Source organism: Pristis pectinata, chromosome 2 (genome assembly GCF_009764475.1).
Source record: "Pristis pectinata isolate sPriPec2 chromosome 2, sPriPec2.1.pri, whole genome shotgun sequence".
In the NCBI taxonomy this organism is placed as follows: Eukaryota; Metazoa; Chordata; class Chondrichthyes; order Rhinopristiformes; family Pristidae; genus Pristis; species Pristis pectinata.
The window spans coordinates 40299205-40321310 of record NC_067406.1 but is presented as its reverse complement, the minus strand read 5'-3'; the positions used below and the strand labels follow the sequence as shown (position 1 = coordinate 40321310).

Sequence of the window (22106 nt, the reverse complement as noted above, 5' to 3'; positions counted from 1 at the left end):
AAAGAAAACTACTGCACTCTAGCCAATCTCTCTTCATAACTAAAAGTTCTCAAGCACTGGAAAAATCTTCTCAAATCTCTTGATACCTCTTCTAGTGCCTTGGAATGTGACCAGAATTCCATGCAACTTAAGACAAAACTTCTCCAGATTTCAGCATTACCACCATATGCTTTTCCATTCAATGTCTCGGACAATGTTGAAACATATACTTTTTGTCACACTAACTATGTTATATTCTAGCCCTGTTACTTTCAGGGATCTATGATCATGCACTTTAAGACCCCATTGCTCCTTTTCATATCCTAGCGTTTTACAATAATTTATTAATTCTTTATCTTGAATGCCCATCCCAAGTTTGTTACCCAACTCTTTCCTGGACTGAATTACATTTGCCACTTACCTACCCATCTTCATCAACTCTGTTACCTCCTCAAAAAAAAAATTGAGAGTCAACTATGGCCATCCCCTAACAAATCTACACTGAGTGCCTTTGATTAATCCATGCCATTCCAAACAATAACATAATATCCCTTCATATTTACATTTGCCCAGTACCAGTGATTGGCTTGTAGTTGCTCCTTCTGTTTATTTTCTCTTTTAAGACCATTTTTCACATCCTCCAGCAATACACAGGGTAGAAAGGGTTTGGATAATGATGGTTAGTCTCTCCACTATTTCCCAGCTTTCAGATGGAAAGTTGCTGATGGATATGGAGGGCATAGGAAGTAGAGTACAAAATTCCTCCAAAGTAAGAGATAAAAACAAAATGGCCAACAGATGTGGTTTAGAAACAGGACCAGAGAGTACTAGAGTAACAAAGTTTTGTTTTACACAAATCTCTGAGCAATGTATCAACAACTTAAATTTATGGGAAACTTGAGGGAGCTAGAACCACCTTAGCTGTAGGGAAGGGTTGAAACAATTAATTAAGGACAAGTGAAAACTGGGTAAGTATTTGAACTGGGCAAATTTAAGGCTACAAGAACAAAGCAGCGCAGTGGGACTTACTTTAGATTGTACATACTAGTTCGCTGTTAGAACAATTTCCATCGGTTTGGTAAACAACTTCTTAATTTCATCATTAAGATAATGGCTCCCTCAAAACTACTTACTGTGCTGTTTCAAACTGGAGTTCCAATAACAAGGTACACCAGGATGAGTGCAAGGCACATCCTTTCATACAGTTCATCGGTCAAGTTAACATTGACCTGGAGCTCAGTCTCTGGACATGCAAAATGTAATCAGTCTGCATACTGAAGCTCATCTACCAAGATTCAGCTGACTTTGGCTCAGGAGTAGCGTCACCATAGTTTGAAAAGTTTCCCCATTGGTTCTGAAGATTAGCTCCACTCCCACAGGATGTTATCTGCAAGAACAAGGTCCTCCACCAACCTGCCTTGCAACAATAAAGCTTCACAGCAAATCCCTGGAAAACATGGTCCAATTCATACATCTCAAAAGCCATCTCTCAGCAAAGTGGATATCAATAATGAAATTCACTGTTACCTTCAATTCACTAGCACAGCCTTTGGTTGACTGAGGAAAAATGTGACGGAAAATCAAAACTGCAGACCATCACGAACTCAAGCTTTGTCAGGCAGCAGTAACCCCCTGCCCTCTTCCTACACACTTCTGAGATTACCTCAAAGGACTTGAAAGGTACCACCAATGCCATCTCTGGGTAAAATCCTCCAAATTCTCTGGAAGGCTAGGCAAACCAACATCATTGTCTTCTCCCAGGACAACATTCCATATGGGAACCCTAGTTACACTTGGATTGCACTCCCAACACCGGACTCCTGAAATAAACACACTACTCTGAGCTCTGGCATGGGAAGATATTATCAGGTGGATGGAGAAAAGTATCTGATCAAAACCTCCTTGAAATAAAAATAACAACCCCACTTACTTAGTCCAGATGAAGGGTCTTGACCCAAAACTTCAACTTCCCATTTCCCTCCACAGATGCTGCCCAACCTGCTGAGTTCTTCCAGCATTTTATTTGTAACCCCATTAACTCTTTGGAATCCTTGGACCATGACTGCTCAAAGTGGAGTGCCACCATTCGGGCTGTTATTGAGAACCACGAGTCTGTGCATTAAGAGCACACAGAAGCCCAGTGTAAGTGGCAGAAGTAGTGCACCACCTCACAAATTCCTTACATGCCCACTCTGTCAGGATCTGCCTACCCCAATCGGTGAAAGAGTCTGTGATGCCCACATTGGCCTCGGTCACAGGACACAATCGCAATGAAAGCAGGTCACCCTCAACCCCGATGAGCAGTCTACATCAGACAAAACAAATTCAAAAGTGAAGACAGGAGAAAGAACAGTTTAAAATTTTCTTTTCTGCCTGATTAACATTCTCCTGTGAAAGCAACCAAGCAGAAATTATTGAACTATTAAAAGGTGTGCAATGAAAATCTATGTTATTTTGATAACACACAATGCTATAGCACCAATTCTGGGCATGCAAATGTGTCAGAGACAACTGCAATAGCAGATTAAACTTTCTGAATGTATTAAAGATAGAAGCCAGCAAGATCCATTTCACAGGGTCTTAGCAACCACCAGTCTTGATCAATCCAGTAATTTATTTCAGCACTGTTGCCATTTGTGCAGAAAGAGTAGACAGCCAAAGTAGTTCAGCACTAACCACAAGCAAACATGAACCATGAAATATTTAGCATCTTGTTAATATAGCAGGGTTCTAATACTGAAAATTACTGCAAACTAAACCTGCAAATGAGTATGTAGCAAATTATGTTTTTCTGATTATAGGTCACTAAAGCTTTGACATTGGATGATAAATGGTTGTTCTTGGAACATGGGAGAAAATTCCCTTCGATCAGAAAATTTTCACAGTTCTGCATTATTCAACCATAGTTGAGCAATACAACTAACTTTTATATTTTTACTTTCTGGGATCATAACAGATATTCCTGGAAAAAAAACCAATACTTAACATTTCTGAAATCCTAATTCCTACAATTTAGATTCTGCTTTGCTGGCTAGTTCACTGTGGGCCATACAAAAGTCATCAGGACTCAGAATATATTATAACTGCATTTTCCATGTTAAGAATAATCCTACATGTTCTGAAAATTGTGATTTGTTGTAAAGGAGAAATGCACATGGCAGTATCTTCGTGGAGTATTGCCAAGAGATATCTCTACACAATTAGCCAGAATGTGCAATTCTAAGATAACCATTATATATGTTACTTATACAATGCATTTCTACTGAATATCTCCTATTCTTCCCATGTGTTTTGTTTTTAAGCCTAGTTTTGACTTTTTGATTTATAACTGTACCACCCAGCATTGGGATATGATCATCCTAAATTGAGTGCAGGGGAAGGCACCATGTAATATTGGCTACTGGGGTTTTAAGGAGCCAAAGATAGCCTTGTCTGTCTCTTCTGTATGAGTGCTGTGCTGAACATCGAGGAAACTACATTTCAGAGAAAGATTTCTTTTTAAAAAAAACTAAGCTGGTTATTAAACTGATGAAGGTCAGCCACAAGCCAAAAGTAACCCAATCAGAAAATTCTACTAACAGACTCAAGGGTCAATTACATTAGTCATTGCACTAAATTTCTCGTGGTTGGTCCCAAAAGCCGAGTATTATATATTCAAATTTTGGAAGGGCTCCAGAAGTACAATGCAACCCCGATATTACATGCCTCATTATACTGAGGTTTTGAATATACTGCAGGTGCCATCATATTCTGCAAGAGAGAAATTAAGTAAATGTTTGTTTCATTTATAATGTGGGTTGCAATTGCTGCACAATTTCTCTCCGATAATTCATTAAGCTGCCGAGCAATGATTGAATCATTCTGCTCCAGTGATGCAGCTTTGCTGAATTTAAATACAAGCTGCAGATGCTGGAAATCTGAAATGAAAACACAAAATGTCATAAACACTCAACAGGTCGGGCAACATCTATGAAAATGGAAACAGAGCTAATGGTTAGAGTTAACGGTTCAGGTCCAAGACTCTTTATCACACCGTTCTGACAAAGGTTTTCAAACCCAAAATATTAACTCTCTCCTTCCACGGATGCTGCCTGACCCGAGTGGTTCCAGAATTGTGCTTTTATTTGCTGAATTTAGTCTGCCCTGTTTTGGTCACAAATATAAATTGTAAACTGTCCAGTCTTTAGTATCTATTGCCCTTGCCCACCAGGTGTATAAATTCACTGTCAGAGGGAAGGGATTTGTTTTGAGGGGATGTGGAGGAAGACGTGGAACATGGCAACGTGAAGGAAATATTGAGAGACTTATTTCTGACTCACCTTCCCATGCAATTAAACGAAAACCAAATACAGCAGGTGCACCTTTTATTAGATCTGATCAATTTTGCAATTAAACTGGTCCAATGGCTCTTGAATGCGTACAAAGATTCTGCACTCACTTGTGCATAAGCTGTTTTTCCCAAGTCAGAGTTAATATCAATGATAAAACATCCAAGTTGAAAAAAACTGAAAGAGTCAAAAGATGTGATAGACTACATCAAGTTACAAATATGCATCTCCCCTTAAGGGTGCTGCAATATCCTAACCAAATTCAATATCGACCAGATCATTAGATACACTTAATGGAGATGGTGGATATAGATAAATATTTGAAAGATCAAGGAATTGAGGCTCATGGAGAACTGGCACAGAAGAGTGGAGACCAGCATAGCTCAGCCATGATTATATTGAATGGCGGGCCAGGCTTGAGAGGCCTACTGCCGCTCCCATTTTCTTCTGTTCTCCATCTCTAGTGAGATTCCAAGAATATTCTACAAAGTGTTTATGATTTTAAAAGAAACCGAGTAGAATTTTTAACCAAACATGATGCCTAAACAAGGAAATCTTCACTTCACTGCACTTCAGGATTATATTCACTTTATACCAGAACAATTCAGTAATTCTTCTGGCTTTGAAAAGCAAGATTACTAAATCAGGACTGATGTCAATTCAGAGTAATTACACACTTCAATGTCCACAAGATTGAGACAGACTTAATTCTCTTGTTTCTTGCTAACAGAAATGATACCTGTACGTTAAGCTGCATTTTAATCATTACTTCAGTGCACTACAGGAAATGCAGTAACCCATGTGCTACTTGTTTCGGCCCAAGAGATTTTCAATACTTTAACAATTTGCAAAATCGTATTGTCAAATATTGCTGTAGCTCAGAAACAGCAGAAATTTGCTCACTAAGACTGTAGAGAGAAAAAAATCGTACACTGTGACAGGTGTTCAAAGTTTCTAGTCAGTCCCAAATTTGCAGCACAATTATAAAAGCTGCACCAGTGGTTGCCAAGGCATACATTCTGCAATTTATTTTCAAGTTGCTCACTGCCACCAGTAACAGAAACTCTTCCACGGTCTGACTTGCCGCTTTATGCTTTCTAGCAGTGAGTCACCTTCCATTAAAGACTTCCACACAGTGAAATTAGAAGTACAGTAAAACAATAAATTAATTTAACATCTTAATCACAACTTCTGAATGTTCCTAAAGTGATGCACTTCAGAAGTACAAACAACTTATGTTGGCCTTTTCTTTTGTTTTAAAAAAAATTATAAAGTTCTTCCAATTATTATCAAGCTCAATGTAACCAAAACAATTGGACTGTAACCAAAACAACCAGATTGGCTTGGAGCCATAGAAACCCTACAAAGCATAAGTATCAGTGCACAGAATATACAAAAGCCCCCTGCACTTCTAAAAGGATAATAAACTGGTGACCTATCCATTTAACTTCCTCTAAATCAGCATTTTGCTGAGCAAGGTAGGAGTAGATGTGAATGGGGTACAACAGGATCAGGCAAGTTGACTGAGCTGACTGCCTCCGTGCTGCAATTTGAAGTTTACTTTGCAGATCAGAGTCCAAGTAGCAATTTAAGCACAGGGCTCCAACAACTATCAATTCTTTCCAAAGCAGCATCTCTGAATTTCAATGATTCCCATAATTGTTCCTCTAGAAAGCAGTTGAATGCCATGGTCAATCTTAAGTATCAGCATCTCAACTAGCTTCTATTAGTTTCATTAAAGAATTCCTGTATTGAGGCAGTCCTATTCACCAAACTTACAAGTATTTTAATGTACCACTTTATGTATTGTTCATTGTACCCTCCTGAATATCATAATTGTTCTAATATATGCTACGTAGCTTTCTTGGGCATATTACACATTTAAAATCTATAAGACACCACTGCTCACACATCTTCTATTGGGAAGTGAGCCAGTTAAGACTAATATAATGAACTAACCAGAGTTTTGCTATACAAATCGCGGAAGATTAAACAAGCTGTTTTCTAACACTGGCAGCTATATTGGATATTTCAAATCTCAGTGTACCAAGCTCTGCACTGGTCAGAGATACAAAAAGAGCATTGTAACCAGTACAAAAGTGCTCTGTTGAATGAACAGACTTATTTGTTTACCTGCCTACTTCAAAAGGGACAAAGCATCACAAGACTAACCAGAATCAGCAGCCGAGAAAAGCTGGTGCTGAATCAGAGGATGAATTCCAGGTCTTCCATTAGGCCATTACGAAGTGCACAAAAATCCAAGCAACTGGAATCTGCATGACAGGGTATATGAATTTTGAGCAAGAGTAGGGCCCTGGCCCATTAAGCCTGCCCCATCATTCATCACAGCTGATCTGACTGTAACCTCAACTCCCATACAAGTCCCAGAAAACTTTCACACACTTGCTTATCAAGTATCTATCTGCCACTGCATTAAAAATATTCAGAGTCTGCTTCCACCACCCTTTCAGGAAGAGTTCCAAAGATTCAGAAAAAAAATCTGCGCCTCATTTGTCACAAGTGGGTAACCTTTTGTATTTCTTTTAAAAATGTCTCCTAGATCTAGATTCCTCCACAAGAGTTAATATCCAACCAAAGCTATACAACCATCAAAGATGCCTTCCGAGCCACCCCTCCCTCTCAGTTTGGTACATCTGACCACCCAGCTGTGCTCCTCCTCCCTGAATACAAACAGAAACTGAAACGGAAGGATCCAGTACAGAGAGTCGTACAGTGCTGGTCTGAGGATACAGATGAGCTTCTACGCGACTGTTTTGAGTCAGTGGACTGGTCCATGTTCAAACACTCAGCTGCCAGCCTAAATGAGTATGTCACCACCATCACGGACTTTATCAGCAAGTGTGATGAGGACTGTGTACCAAAGAGGACAATACGGGTGTTCCCAAACGAGAAGCCATGGATGAGCCAGGAGATCCACTCCTTACTGAAGTTGAGGACTGCTGCATTCCAATCGGGTGATCCAGACCTCCACAAGAAATCGAGATACAACCTCCGAAAAGCTATCAGGAATGCCGAAAGACAATACCGGTTCAAAATAGAGTCCCAAACCAGCCATCAGTTGTGGCAGGACTTACATGCTATAACAGGCTACAAAACGAAGTCGGGCAACATAGTCAACAACAGCGCATCCCTTCCTGATGAGCTTAACGCTTTCTATGTGCATTTTGAACAGAAGGTGAGTGGATTGTCACCACCCAACCTGAGAGCCTCCAATGCAACTGAACCAGTAGTCACTGTTGAGGACATAAGATCAGTCTTCCGGAGGAAAACATCTGGCCCAGATCATGTCCCTGGCTGTGTCCTCAAATATTGTGCTGATCACCTGGTGTGGGTATTTGCAGACATATTTAACCTCTCCCTGCTTCAATCTGAGATTCCCACTTGTTTTAAGAAGACCACTATCATCCCTGTACCGAAGAAAAACAAGGTAACATGCCTTAATGATTACCGACCAGTGGCCCTGACATCCACCATCATGAAGTACTTCGAGAGGCTGGTCATGGCACACATTAACTCCAGCCTCCCAGGCAACCTCGACCCACTGCAATTCGCCTACCGCCAAAACAGGTCTACTGTGGATGCCATCTCCCTGGCCCTATACTCATCTCTGGAGCATCTGGACAGTAAAGACACCCACGTTAGACTACTGTTTCTTGACTACAGCTCCGCCTTCAATACTATAATTCCAAGCAAACTCATCACCAAACTCCGAGACCTGGGACTCAACACCTTCCTTTGCAAATGGATCCTCAACTTCCTGACCAACAGACCACAATCAGTGAGGTTAGGCAGCAACACCTCCAGCATGATTATTCAACACTGGTGCCCCACAAGGCTGCATCCTCAGCCTTCTACTCTACTCCCTATATATTCATGACTGCATGGCCAGATTCTGCTCTAACTTCATCTACAAGTTTGCAAATGATGCCACCGTAGTAGGCCATATCTCAAATAATAATGAGTCTGAGTACAGGAAGGAGATGGAGAGCTTAGTGACATGGTGTCATGACAACAACCTTTCCCTCAACGTCAGCAAAACAAAAGAGCTGGTCATTGACTTCAGGAAAGGAAACGGTGTACATGCACCTGTCTACATCAATGGTGCTGAGGTCGAGAGGGTTGAGAGCTTCAAGTTCCTAGGAGTGAACATCACCAATAGCCTATCCTAGTCTAACCACATAAGACACCACAGCCAAAAAAAGCTCACCAGTACCTCTGCTTCCTCAGGAGGCTAAAGAAATTTGGCATGTCCCCTTTGACACTCACCAACTTTTATCGATGCATCATAGAAAGCATCCTATCTGGATGCATCATGGCTTGGTATGGCAACTGTTCTGCCCAGGACTGCAAGAAACCTCAGAGTTGTGGACACATCTCAGCACATCATGGAAACCAGCCTCCCCTCCATACCTCTCGCTGCCTTGGTAAAGCAGCCAGCATCCAGCATAATCAAAGACCCCACCCACCCAGGTCATTCTCTCTTCTCCCATCAGGCACAAGATACAGGACCCTGAGGGCACATACCACCAGACTCAAGAACAGCTTCTATCCCACTGTGATAAGACTATTGAACGGTTCCCTTATACGATGAGATGGACTCTTGACCTCACAATCTACCTTGTTATGACCTTGTACCTTATTGTCTATCTGCAATGCACCTCCCTGTAGCTGTGACACTTGTTATTGTTTTTACCCTGTACTACCTCAATGCACTGTGTACTGAATTGATCTGTACGAACGGTATGCAAGACAAGTTTTTCCACTGTACCCTGGTACAAGTGACAATAATAAACCAATACCAAATATCGTCTCTGTCAAGACCTCTTACATTTCAATCAAGTTGTCCCTCAAATCTTCCTATCGGTTGAAGACTCCCCACTTAACATTACTTCTTACTACTCGCTTTATCTTAACTACCAGTGTTGAAGTTGCTCTGACCACTCGACCTTGATTACATTTTGACACCTCATTCTAAGCCACTTCTTTGCCCCTTATCACTTACTACACCCTGAAAAATACCACCTTGATTTTCTCCTTAAGTTTTAGGAACATATGAATCAAGGGCCTCTAATTTATTAACAATAAAGTTAGCATGCAAGTACTGCAAATAATTGGGAGGGCAAATGGTATATTGATTCCTGTTGCAGATGAGATGAAAGATTAAATAGGGAAGTCTTATATAGGGAATTAATGAGACCAGACCCGGAATACTGCTTAGTTTTGGTGTTATCAGAAGATGCCGAGATTTCCTAATTCTCCAATCACTAAAATACTATGACAATTGTTAGCCAGTTTACCGTCTCCATGTTTGACGCCCTGATCAGGAATAAAATCAGTTACTATCCCATTTTTTCTGAATAACTAGGATTTGCAGGAAATCCAGCAATAAATTTAATGAATACGAGGTCACAAACTTATTCAAATCCCATGGGTTCAAAGCTTAAAAGGGAGTTACAAAATCACATCCCCAGAAATAAGCTGAATCAATGATTTCATCTGCTGCACTTGAATAATCTTTTTATTTAGCAAGACATTCCCAAAGTCTTTACACTTTACAGACTCAAAACGTTAGGATAAATTGGTTAAGTTAAGGTACCTTTTAAAAAAAAGTAATGACAAATTTCTATTTTAGGTATTCTGGCAGAAACTGTGTTTTTGGCAAAGGAAGACCAACTTTCTGATTCAAGTGTTGGTGCTCCAATCACTAGTTTTACAGTACTCTGGAAATTTGAACATGTACTTTTATTTCCAATTAAGGGAATGATAGCAAAATATCTGTATTACTGGACTCACAATCCAGAAGCCTCAACTAAATGATATGGAGAGACAAACTAAAATCCTTTCATAGCAGCTGGGGAATGTAAGTTTAATAAAAATCTGGAATTAAAAAGCTAGCTTAAGTAATATGACAAAGTACAAGACAATAGTACTGTACAGGAGTACTGTACTCAATTCTAGTCACCTCACTACAGGAAAGATGTGGAAGCCATAGAAAGGGTGCAGAGGAGATTTACAAGGATGCTGCCTGGATTGGGGAACATGCCTTATGAAAACAGGTTGAGGGAACTCGGCCTTTTCTCCTTGGAGCGAAGCAGGATGAGGGGGGGGACCTGATAGAGGTGTATAAGATGATGAGAGGCATTGATCATATGGATAGTCAGAGGCTTTTTCCCAGGGCTGAAATGGTTGCCACAAGAGGACATAGGTTTAAGGTGCTGGGGAGTAGGTACAGAGGAAATGTCAGGGGTAAGTTTATTACTCAGAGTGGTGACTGTGTGGAATGGGCTGCCAGCAACGGTGGTTGAGGCAGATATGATAGGGTATTTTAAGAGACTTTTGGATAGGTACATGGAGCTGAGAAAGATAGAGGGCTGTGGGTAAGCCTAGTAATTTCTAAGGTAGGAACATGTTCGGCACAGCTTTGTGGGCCGTAGGGCCTGAATTGTGCTGTAGGTTTTCTATGTTTCTAATCATAAAGAACCACATAGCCGTCAAGAGCCTTCTGGAAAGGAAATTCAGCCTGGTCTATCCTCAACATCAGATCCACAAGTACATGACTGACTCTAAAATGCAATTTGAAAAAGCTGACAAGTAATTGTGTTATTCAGCAACAAGAGATAGGCAGTAAATTTTCATATTCTATGAAGGAAAGAAAAAAAATAAAGTTAGGATCTTGTAAACTTTAGTAAAGGTTTCACTCAAGTGAAGGGGTACCTAGAAAATGTAAGTACTTGAAATTACTGCTACTTCCATACTAGCGTCACAGCTGTACAACTCAGCACCTACACAACACCATAAATGCCTCACCATTTAATGCATATCCAAGGTCTGGTTATTCCAATTTGTCCTACAATACAATACACTCATTTCAATACATAGTTATACACTTGTGCAAGTAACTATTCATAGGTTTAACTGTGGTTATATGTTTACACTCTGTATCCTATCATTTGATAGAGTAAAAGATCCTTTGAACAAAGATGCAGATCATTGATTATTACTCAGATGCAACACTAACATTTCTAAGTTGAACTAAGTAAATGATCTAAGATTCTTCAGGAGAAAAAAAATGTTGAAAACTTTTGCTGATATTATCAACATACTCTTTATTCAAGTTAAAAATATTCCACAAACAAGAGGTTTTCAACCACGATATAAGACTGTTAATAAAGGATGTGATCAGTACAGTAGTGAGAAATAATCTGGATTAGATCAAGATATTAAAATAAGTTTTGGTTGAGGCAAGAAACCACAAAGAAAAGTCGTCATTGGTGGGATTAGCCAATGGGTCTCTTAACCACAGCTACACTGCAGGACAAAATACAAATCAAGAAATAACAGGGAGCTTGCATGAAAGGTACTGGAATTATCGTGGGTGATTTTAATCTTCATAAACATTGGGGGGGGGGGGGAATCAAATTGACAAAGATATGCCAGACAACAAGTTCACAAAATATATCCTGGACAGTTCCTTAGAATAATACGCTGTTGAACCAACTAGGGAACAGGCCACTTTAGATCTGGTCACACATCTTAAAACAGGATTAATAATTTCATAACAAAGAATTCTCTGCAAAGAATGATCATAAAATGATGTATCAACTTCTAGCATCTTAAACTTAACAGAAATTCCAATTATTATAAAGGCAGAGTTGGCCAAAGGAGATTGGGAAAATAGATCAACAGTCAATAGATCAATAATCCAGGAGTGGCCATTCTAGAGTCTTATTGAGATTCAACATGACTTCCTTGCTTTTGTACTCTATACTTACATATATAAAACTCAGTCCTTGGGAGGATGAGACTGGGAAAATAATGTATGGGAGACCTAAAACAAGTAGATTTGCTGTCCCTTCATGACAGAAGACATTAAAAGCTTGCAGAAAGTAGTAGAAAAATATCAAGGGAGGCAGAGACTTCTATCAATTCTCTCTAAAGAGGTACTAGGCAAACTACTGAGACTAAACACAGACAAGATCCCTGGATCAGATGGCCTATACCCTTGGGTCTTAAATGATCCAATAAAGAAGTGATGACAGATTTAGTGAACATAATAATCATGGTTTTCCCCAAATTCCATAGATTCTAGCAATGTCCCATTCAGTCGGAAAACCACAAATACAAAACAAGAAATGCTGAAAGAAGTCAGGTCAGGCAACATCTGTGGTAAGAGAAACAGTCAACATTTTAGGTCTGTGAACCTTTGTCAGAAATGGGAAAGAGAGAAAGATACACACAGGTTAGTTTTCAAGAAGGAGAGGAGGTGGGGGAACAATGTATAGAACAAGGGGAATTTTGTTTTTATATCATGTTGGCTCAGTTTTTTTAAAATCCTACAAGTCCCACAACTTTACCATTACAACACATTACACAAACCAAAGCAGCTTAAAGCACTGGTTATTACTGTGAATAAGCCATTTCAACTCATTTTATCACAGGCATCTCCTTCTCCTTCCCCCCCCCCCCACCCCTCCCCCAAATTCTCTCCTACTGAAAACTAACTTGCACCTCTCTCATTCCCAGTTTTGATGAAGGGTCACAGGCCCGAAACATTAACTGCTATTCCTTCCACAGATGCTGCCTGATCAGTTGAGTTTTTCCAGCATTTTTTTTTATTTCAGATGCCCAGATTCTGCATTTTGTTTTGATTTTCACAAAATAGAACACACCTATTCAAAAAAAAACACAGGGGAACAAAGCGTAAAACTACAGGCCAACTAGTCTAACATCTGTCAATGCGAAAACGCCAGCATTCATTACTAAGGAAGCAGTAACAGGATATTTAGAAAATTAAAATACAAACAGGCAGCGACAATGTGTCTTTATAAAAGGAAAATCCTGTTCGGACAATTTATTAAAGTTCATTAAGATGGTACAAGCAGAGTAGATAAAGAGGAAAATAAATGGACGTAGTGTATTTGGATTACCAGAAGGCATTCGTTAAGGTAACAGATAATAGGTGAGGTAATTATACATACAAAGCTCAGATCTCTTTGCACTGGGGGTTAATGTTAGTGTGGAGAGAGCACTGGCGAACAAAATCAGGATAAACATGCCTTTTTGGGGTGGCAAAAATGGAACCAGTATGCTGACACAAGAATCTATGCCTCAACCACTTACTTAGATGAGGGAACCAAGTGCATTTTAGACAAATTCACTGGAGGATTAAAAAAAGTGGGCAGGAACATAGGCTGTAAGGATTACACACAGAATCTGCAAGGGATTATTGAAAAATTAAGTGACTGAGGAAAAAATCTGAAGTATGACATGCGTAAATAAAGTGATCCATTTTGGGAGGAAGAATAGAAAAGTATCCTATTGTTTTGATGAAGAGACACTAGAATGGCACTGAACAAAGAGATCCAAGTGCCTTTGTATAATAAACACAGCTAGCATATAATACATTTGAAAGGCAAATGATATATTGACACTTAATGCAAAGGGAACAGAGGACTAAAAAGGGAAGTCTTGAACCCATTCAGGGGACTGGGGAGACCTGGAGTATTGCAGACAATTTTTGCCTCACTTAAGGAGGAATATATTGAGGTTGGATTTACTTCAAAGAAAGTTCACTAGATTAAATCCTCAGATGAAAACAGATTTATGAGCAATAGTTGAATCGATACTCACTGGAATTTAGAAGAATGAGAGGTTATGTTATTGAAACAATTTTGACAGAGCTTGGCAGGGTAAATACTGAGAAAATATTTCCACTTATGGTGGAATCTTGAACTAGGAGACAAAGTTTCACAATAAGGAGTTGCCTATCAAAGGCAGGTGGAATTTCTTCTCTCAGATGATCATGAGTGCTGGAATTCTCTACCCTGGGAAGCTGTGGAGCTAAGTCATTGAATATGTTCAACGTGGACTGATTTTTCATTTACAGGGGAACGGGTAGGAAAGTGGAGCTGAGGCTAGATTAGGTGAATCCTGATCTTATTAAACTGTGGAGCAAATTTGGGGGCTACATGACCTTCTTTTGTCTATCATCTTCATCTGAACTGTGGTAGATTAAATTGATTAAAAATAACTTTTCACAATTTTGTACATTTCTGTGAGATTCAAAACTAAAAATATCAATCTTTAATTTCTGTTTAATAGCCCATTCCAAGAATCAATCTGATCAGTTGCATTCTGCCATGTGTATATCCATCCTTGGGCAGGTACATCATGCACTCTCCAGATCCAGATGCACTCTCTCCAGGGCACTATATGGTTTTAATAAGTCGCCTTCACTTTTGCAAATAAAGACTGAGATTTGCCTTCCTAATTGCTTGCTGTATCTATACAACTTTCAATGAATAATATACAAGGACATTCAAGTCCTCCTGAACATCAATAGCCTTCAAATTTATACTAAAATGAATGACTTCACATTATGTCCCATCTGCCTCATCCTCAGCCGTACATTTTGGTTGTCTATCTTGCTTCTGTGCCCTTCTCAGCCCACACAGCCATCTAGCTTTGTATCATCAGCCAGGTTAAATATATTACACTTGGAACCTTCAACCAAATCAGTGACTATAGATTGTGAACAACTGGGATCCTAACACCAATCCTTGCATTACCCCTTTGGTTACAATTTCCCAAACTGAATAGGGCTTATTTATTCCTACTCTGTTTTGGGTCCATTAATCCATGCTGATACATTACTCCCAATCGCACATGCTCCAATAAAAGAAAACAAAATGCTGGAAATACTCAGCAGCTCAGGTAACATCAAAAGGAGAGAGAAACAAGGATAAGATTTCAGGCTGCCATCTCTCCACCTTGTTCCTCCCTTAAAGCACTAGTTAAAACCTCTCTCTCTCACACATCATCTGGTCAGTGTCCTGTTGTGGCTTGGCATTAAATTTTGCTCAATAATACTCCTCTGAAGTGCCTTGGAATGTTTGCGGCATTAAAGTTCCCACACAAATATAAGTTGGTGCCCTTGTGACTTGTTCTGTACTCCTGCTGCCACATCAGACTCTGCACAGTTCCTTGTAGTTGATATCTGGAACATGCTGGCAGAGGAGGTGGTGGAATCTAATACAATTACCATGCTTAGGAGGTATTTAGACAGACACTTACATAGGCAACACAGAGGGATACGGTTCTAATGGGAACAAATAGGATTAGTGCAGATGGGCAGAAATGGGCATGAACATGGTGGACTGAAGGGCCCATTTCAGTGCTCTATGACTCTACACCTAAAGACTGAATGCACTCAGTTGCTGAACATTAATCACCAGAACTACAGAATAATTAATTCAAACTATTACAAGACCAACTATTAAGCAACATCAAAACATGTACAAACATAGTCTGCATTACTGTTCTCCTCTAGCAGGTCTGCCAATGCAAACCTCATTCTTCATCTCATTCTAGTTACCAATAATGTGCCCAATGCAATAAATTCACCAGCATATTTGTCACAGCACAAGTCAGAAGGACTGAAAAGTTAGAACATATCCTTTAATATCTAACAGAGCCAAGGAATGAACTTGTTGAATTAATTCAAAACTCATCACTGGTTGAGCTATTTTCAATGACATGCAGCTGTACCAGTTAAGGAAGTTCGCACCCTTGAGTTGGAGAAGCTGACAAAATGCAGAAGCTTAGCTCCAGAAAACAGCCACATTTCTCAGAAGCTATTTAAAGCAATGTTTTAAAACTGCTAAAATACAATTTGAGCAAGCAGTAGGAGTCTTAACCTTGTGTCAAAGAAGCCAATTATTTTTCCTTAATCCTCATGAAAAAGAAGGGGAATGCTATGGTTGAGGTCAGTAGAATGTTCTAATAAGTTAATAGAATTTCTTGTTAGCTAGCTTTTGTTGACAACTTGGTGGAAAAACAAATGTCTCAATATTTATAAATGAACGTGTGTTTATTGAGGCTACATGCTAGAGAATTAAACCTGAAGTCTAGCTGGGCTAGAGAGCACCTTTTTCATCTATTTCACCAATGTATCAAGATACATCCTAAGAGATAGTAGTTCATTTACAAGACAGCACAAACTATTTATGGGCTGAGCTGTTGGTGCAAACTCAATGCTCCAGACTATCCGACAAAAGTTATACTGTTGTAAAGCAAGCATAACACAGAGCTCCTATCCAACAAGCATCATAATATGAATCCATGAGGATACAGAGAACTGTATCCATTCTTAAAGATGGATTTAGAACGGTAGTGTAATTCAAATGGATCTGAACATCTCAAGGGAAAAAAGAAATCACATTCACCACGTTTGTTGATGAAAAAATATAATGGAAGGGGATATAATACTACAACTTATAAGAACATTTTGAAAATAGTTTTGTGGATCAATGCAGCATTAAAAGAATGAAGCTAAAATCTAAAAGAAAAATATTCATGTTCACTCAGAGCAAGAGCTTTACCTGGAACATTAAAAGTACTCAATTACACTGTGCAGTCTTACCTGCTACAAATGGATAAGGAAGGTTTCACAGCTTCCACACTTCTGATCAAGACAGACAGACCTCTCCAGCTTTGGCTCTGAGCAAAACAAAAGATAAATTTAAATTTCAATGGTTCCTCTTCAAATTGTGGGCAGCACAGTACTGAATGCCATTTTCAATGTCCAATGAAATAAGGGTGCAATGTTTGTACTTATTTAAAATGCCAAATTTATGGTGCCTTAAGAGCAGTTTATATAACAATTACCATTGATGTTGCAATAGTAACTAAGTTATTACATTTGAAAAACAGTATTAATCTCTTCACAAGGTGCTGGTCTGCTTTCCCTCAAAATAAACCTTTCAAATAATGTACTGCTTACTATTTTTTAGGCTTTTAGTATTTTTAATAGAGAATGCCTGACCCATAAAAAGTTAAGCATGAATTATATAAAATTATGTTTTTCTTGTGAATGTTGCATCTCTGATGCTGTGTGCCTATGATGCTGCTGCTGCAAGCAAGTTTCTCATTACACCTGTGCATACATGTATTTGTGCAGATGACAATAAACTCTACTTTGACTGACATTCATTTCTTCATGCATGTTGCAAATAAAATCAGTAGATCAGAGAATGTAGAGGTCAAGTAGCAGATCAATCAAGTGAATGAGGCACAAAATAAGTCTTCAACTTACAGCGGAATAGGATTTGAGGCCCAATTATCTTTCTTATAACATGTTCATTTTTACTATACGTTAGTAGTAATCCTAAATGACTTGTAGAAAACTATTCATTTAACAGAACATGAAGAATCACACTGTACAAAGACGGCCAATCAACACAATGTGCATCTAAATAAAAACAGAAAATGCTGCAAATAATCAGCAGATTAGGCAGCATCTCTGGAGAAAGTTTAAAGTTTCAGGTCTGTGACCTTAATTTTCACCCTCTCTCTCTCTCTACAGATGCCGTCCAATTTGCTGAGCATTTCCTGATTTTCAATTTTTATTTCAGATTTCCAGCAGGTGCAGTTATGGACTTTTCAACATTGGATGACTTTGCCCCCTCCCCAAAAAGCAGATGGATACATAATCACTCTCACTCTCCCAACTCTCTCCCCTTTGTCCTGACAATATTTCCTTAGCACACTTACAAATTTCCTTTTGAATGCTTCAATTGGAATTTTTTTCCTACTGTTCAAGCGATGCATTCCATACTATAATTAGCGAGATTCAGAAAAAGTCACTCCATTGGCTTTTCAACCAGTTACCATAAGAAAGTATCATGAATATAACTGCTCAAATCACACACATTTCACAGAACAGTGAGAAAATAGTGGATATAGCTTTTCCCCAAAAAACTTTGAAAATTAGAATTACCTTTAAAACCATCAACTCAATTTTATGCACCATTTATTTTATGAAAGCATAGAAACACCTCTAGCAGTACTAAAACAAAACTGTTTCATGCCTGGCTCTCAGAACAGCTTCAAAGTAGGTAACTGTAGTTCAAAGAAGCACCTGTGTTTGCTATTCTGCTGGAAGTATTCAACTGAAATTATAAAAAGTTTTCTGTACCATTATCTTGTGTTCATCTTTGATAAAATAGTGGTTACTTGCTAAAACTGAATAGCTATCTTCTCCTCTCCCTGACCCCTCCAAGAGGTAATGCCAGATTCATTATCATGCAAAATATATACCCTTGGCATATTCATTCAATATCACAGAGATCAGCTGATCCTGGATCTTGACTCCCTAACAAAGTTGAGCTGTGCCGTGCACCAAATTAGTAATGTAACTTAGAAGATTTGAAAGAACACAGTCTTCATCTTAGACCTAGTGTTTCTGCTTATTATTAGGCTCATAAACAGAAGCAGCCAATAGATTTTTGCCTCTCAAGAGGCATTTAATATGCTTAAATGACTTTAAAACTCTAGTCTGCATACTGTTTATTCTGACAGCATTCAACTGCTCACAAGGTTTTGCATTTGCATTGTAAAGCATTTTAAAGCAAATTATTTTTGAAGGCTAGTCACTACTGCAATGCAGAACGTATGTTCCCTTGTGAGTGTCTATACTAAAAGTAAATGATCCCACCCCATCTCATGTTCTGTATTACATTAGTTTGCCGGAGGCATCAGAGAGTTACAAGATGGTATAAACTTACAGCTTGTAATCTTCAATGTATTTTCAATCTTCCAACAGTTTAAAACCCTTATGTAATGGAGAAAATGAACCAAGGAGAATCCCAAGATTTGTCTCGACCATGTACTGTGCAGGAAGGAGTTTTAAAAGTTACCGAGACACCAAATACTGAGTAAACAGCAATGGTTTTGTTATGCATCACATAAAAATGTACACTCCCTGCTGATGCTAGGTAATCGCTTTCCCCATTACACATTCCAGAGTGCAGTTTGTCTGTTGCTTACTCCCTGAATGAGCAGTATGCTTGGAATGCCTCCATAGGAACTGATTCCCTGGATGATGATTAGCTTGACCACTAACAATGTAGTCACTTCCTGCTTTAACCAGCGTTCCTTAAAAGGGAATCATTCACCAGAGGAGGAGGATCTGATGTAACTGAATTGTGTTTTTAAGAAGAGTACTCTGCCTTATAATAAGAGTACTGCTCCCTCCCCTGCAAGTGTTACTGTTTACAATTTGGATCTAGCTTTGAGCAGAACAAATATGGCTTCATCTACATTCCCCACTTCAGAATGTTTACTAATGAGGAAGTACTGAGAAGCTCAATTCTCAAGTAGGTGAATAGTTGCCTCTGAATTATCACGGCTGTTTTCAGTTTGATAATATGCTTCAACAAAAGCAGCATGCAGAACAAAGACATCTGAAATATGTTGGTTGCCAGAGTTCCAATGCATGCTGCACATTACTGTAAACTAGAGTACAAACTTTGATATGTGGCTATCATGCCATTTTCTTTATAAATGCCTTGAGTGACAGACATTGTTGGTAATGCATCTTTTGAATGTTCTGCAAAACAATTCACTGAGATAATCATCAGGGTGATGTGAATACTTACACTGGATTAATATTTATTACTGCAATCAAACTGTACAAAATGCCTTTTATGGATCTGAAGGGGATAGCAGGATAGTTTTCTTCAAATGTCACCCCCAATACAAATGGTACACTTTCAAATTTTAGTGAAGGAAGTGGGCGTTTGCCCAGTTGAGCATTTCCATGTCAGCATGAGTGTGCTGGTCCTTGTGTGCTTGTCTGCCTTTGCAGATTAATGTAGACACAAGATAGCAGACACTAAAATTAATTACTCAACCTTTTCTACAGCCTAAATGTGCTTTGCCTCTTCCACTATTTTTAAATTGAGCCAAAATTTCTATTCCTGACCTGCTCTGGCAGTGCTATTGGAACAGCCTCTCTCGCACTTGCACACTGGTGGATACAGCAGCAGAGTTTACCACCCCCCAAGATAGTATATAGACTCCATGAATCACTTTTGTAATAGTGTTGTGAGCAAACCAGGGGAAAAAAAATAATCAAAAAGGTACCTTCAATTGTTTTTTTTAATATAAATTTCTTTGAACATTTAATACAAGATACAGGAATGATTGTTTAACCAGGAAGCATGATTGGAGGTGCAAGGTCACAGACTGAAATCCCCAGGAGTCTGTTGCCTTATTTGTTTAGCATGGCCTTTGTCCTATGGGCTCTTAACTGAATTGACTTAGATGCTACATTTCTCTGTATCACCTGCATGACTGTAAAGGACATAATATTTTCAAAAGGCAATTGGAGTATAAATTTAAAACTCTGTACTCTTTTAATGTCCCCTTTCTACACTGTGCTCAAAATAGCACTCATATATAAAACCTTAACTTAACACCAAAACAGTAGTGAGCCACAACATCGATCAATCAGACCCTTAAGTATGTTCATCATTCATTGGCTGATTTAGAGTTGAAACGCAAACCAACTAAAACCGTGCTTCAATGCCCTTACTTAAAAGACTATCAATTCCAGTTTTGAAATTTCAAGTGCTTAACTTCTCTGCACCTTCAGGTTTGACAGGGAAAAGGGAAAGAACTGCATTTATTCATATAGTGCCTCTCAGGATGCTTCATTGCATTTTACAACCAAAGTCGTTGTTCTTGAAATGTAATATCCACTTATAGTGTAGGAAACAGCAAATAACCCGCATCCAGCAAAATCCCACAAAGGGCATAGAAGACGCGCTGAGGTGTATAATGGTGGTTAAGAATAAATATAGAATTATCCTGAATTGAAAGTACACACAGGATATGTAGCCCAAGAGCTCTATGTCTGTATTAATGCTCTCAGAAACATCATCTTACTTGAGAAACAAAGGACTGCAGAATCTAGATGAAAAACACTATGATGCTGGAAGAACTCAGCAAGCCAGGCAGCATCAGTGGATAAAAGCAGGCGGTCAACGCAAGTGACAATAATAAACCAATACCAATACTAGGTGACCATTTCACAGAACACCTGTGCTCTGTCCGTAACCACGATCTGCATCTTCCCATTGCCAGTCACTTCAACTCCCCCTCCAACACTATCACAGATATGTCAGGAGAATTCCAAGTGCAAACTGGAGGAACAGCACCTTATTTTCCATCTTGGAACCTTGCAGCCTAACGGCATGAATATTGAATTCTCCCACTTTAAGTAACCCCCACACCCCTTCACCCCCCTCCCAACCATGCCTCTTCTTTTCTTCCCTTTCCTAGCCTTTTTTACTACCCTCTTTTTGTTTTAAAACTCTCCTTACCTTTGACCCTGCATCTACCCATCACCACTTTATGCCCACCCTGCCTCCCCGCTTTTGTCCACCTATCACTGCTCTGCTTTTCCCTCCAATATACTGGGCTTCCCCTTTTCGTATCTTCAGTCCTGACCAGAAACGTTGACCGCTTGCTTTTCTCCACAGATGCTGCCTGGCCTGCTGAGTTCCTCCAGCATCATCGTGTTTCACATCTTCCTACTTTATGCAATCTTAGCCAACCAACATATCCTTCTATCCCTCTGTCACATAAATCTCAAATTTCCCTGGAATGCGTCTTTACCTTTCATCCCCAACAACTCCATGTGATGGCAAGTTCCAAACTCTAACCACTGAGTAAAAGAGGTTTCTCCCAAACTCAATACTGCAGTCATCAGCAACTTTTGTTCTAAGTAGCTCTGCAAGTTCTAGTCTCCCCACAAGTGGGGAACTCTTCTCTCCAAATATCTTTCATAATTTCGGAGACTTCTGTCAATTTACCTCAATAACTTAATCATAATGATTATAATCTTTTAGATCTAGTATCAAAATTGCAAATTTATTTTGGACTCTTCCCTGGTGCATGTTCCTTTTTCCTGCTTGTGGAGACCACAGCTCAGCA

The 22106-nt window shown here is 39.2% G+C and overlaps 1 protein-coding gene across 5 annotated transcripts in view; it reads right to left on the bottom strand.

The window, feature by feature from the left end:
* Window positions 1-22106, bottom strand: part of LOC127579698 (talin-1) — a 180622-nt gene that overhangs the window by 100878 nt on the left and 57638 nt on the right. For 4 of the 5 annotated variants that reach the window (XM_052032615.1, XM_052032617.1, XM_052032619.1 and 1 more), the window contains exon 2: window positions 16750-16826. The gene's annotated coding sequence lies outside the window, so the exon portion shown is untranslated. Of the gene's footprint in view, window positions 1-16749; window positions 16827-18892; window positions 18910-22106 lie in introns of those variants that run through there. The other variant, XM_052032622.1, reaches the window with a different exon arrangement.